The sequence below is a fragment of the Ceratotherium simum genome, chromosome 34, assembly GCF_057802395.1.
Source record: "Ceratotherium simum simum isolate JZ-2026a chromosome 34, ASM5780239v1, whole genome shotgun sequence".
NCBI lineage: Eukaryota > Metazoa > Chordata > Mammalia > Perissodactyla > Rhinocerotidae > Ceratotherium > Ceratotherium simum.
In genome coordinates this window covers 31,454,251-31,456,055 of record NC_141933.1, presented here as the reverse complement: position 1 = coordinate 31,456,055, position 1,805 = coordinate 31,454,251, and positions in this window count along the sequence as shown.

Below are 1,805 nucleotides of genomic sequence, written 5' to 3'. Positions count from 1 at the left end.
CTCTATGCCTTGCATCTGGGACTGTGCTTTGCCCGTACTAGATACTCTATGAATATTTGCTTGGTGGACAGATGAGTGAAAATAGGGCATTGCTTACATAGCCTACGTTTTCCTACTTGCTGTGTGTACTATATAAATGATGTTGACTCTTTGGTCGTCATACATACTAGGAACTTTGGAAAGCCAAGTTCAAATAGGTCGTGAGCCTAAAATTGCTATAGGACAGGGCTTCCCACATGTGACTGTGCATCCCTCTCACCTGCAGACCATATTTTCCAGAGAAGGCTCGCCAAGATATCCCAGCCCACGTGCTCTTCTTACAGTGTAACTTCAACATTTCTCGCATTGAGACCTGGGGTCTGTTTCTCTTCCCTTGAGTCTTGGCGGGACCATGACTATAGTGGAAGTGACACTATGTGACTTTTTGAAATGTTTGCTTTTCGAAATCGGCCACCAGGCTAAGAGACTTAATCTCAGGATCTTTCTTGGAGAGATTGAAAGGAATTTCTCTTTCATCTGGATTTTAGAAGCCTAGAGGTGCTGAGGGTCTATCATGTGGTAGGAGACTGCTCAAGAGTGAGACCCACACATAGGGAAGCAGAGCTGACAGAGAGAGACCGAATCCTGGGGATTGCTTGACCCCCTTGATCCAGCAATGCCTGAACTTCCCTTAGAGTTCAATTAGATGAGCCAATAATTCTCCCTTCCTTTTTTGTTTTAAGCTAGTTCGAATTGGGTTTCTGTCACGTGTCTCAGAAGAGTCATGACCCATATAATGGACAATATTCTTGGCAGCACAGAGTCTACAAACCTAGTCTTTGAAAACCGTTCATTGTTATAAAAAACCAAGATATTGCCAATTCTACTTCCCTAAGAACATTCTTGAGGAGACTTGTCCATCAATTACTATTAATGAGCACATTCAGACTGCTGGCCCTTTGATGATCTAGGCATCCTCATCAGTATTTCTGCCCTCTTCCTCCATGACCCCTTAACTTGCCCAGGCTGCCCTGACTCAAGGATGAACACCCTACATCTCTTCTCAGCATCCCTTGCTGAGGGCAGGACTGGCTTAACCCAGGGGAACCCTGTGGAGCTCCAGGGTGACTCATCTTGAACAGAGCCCCAGGTTTGCCTGGGGAAATTCTAGAAAACACATGAATAAATAAGTTGGGACTTGGTGCCAATTTGATGTGATTAAAGGATCCTGTGAAAGCTGAACCTCTGGAGAAATGGATGAACTTCTATTGTATAATCCTCTAAATTCAAAGGGGCAGAGGAGTAGCCTCTTTTGATGCCAGCACCTGTGCACACCCACTCTTGCCCCTCGGGTTCTTGGCACTGGCAAATCTCCTTTCATCATGGCGGCCAGCCCCAGGCTCTGTCCTAGCACCCTGGGAGTGCCTTCTGAAGAATTCCCCCAGAGATTCGGTTCTGGGCTTTGCGGGTTTAGACCTGGCCCCTGGTTCTTAACAGCAGGAATGAGTTACCAGAAGGATCAAATTCTTCCTTTGTGGGGGTTCACTCTTCTTTCTGTTAGTAGGAAGAGGTGATGTTTTTTTTCCCTGTGTGCCTTTCCTCTCTCTCCAAATCCCAGTCTCCTTCCAAGGCCGTCAAGTACCACCTTCTCTGAGAATCCATCCCTGACCCTACTCCGTCACTCAGGCCTTGGAATTTCTAAAGCCTGGGAGCTTCCAGAACCTTCATACATGCTTTAGTTAATGAGTTGGCAGCCCAGTGTCTGCCACAGTGCTCCTTAAGTATTTGGTGGTGATGCTCCAGGATTCAGAAGCAGCTTTTTCAAC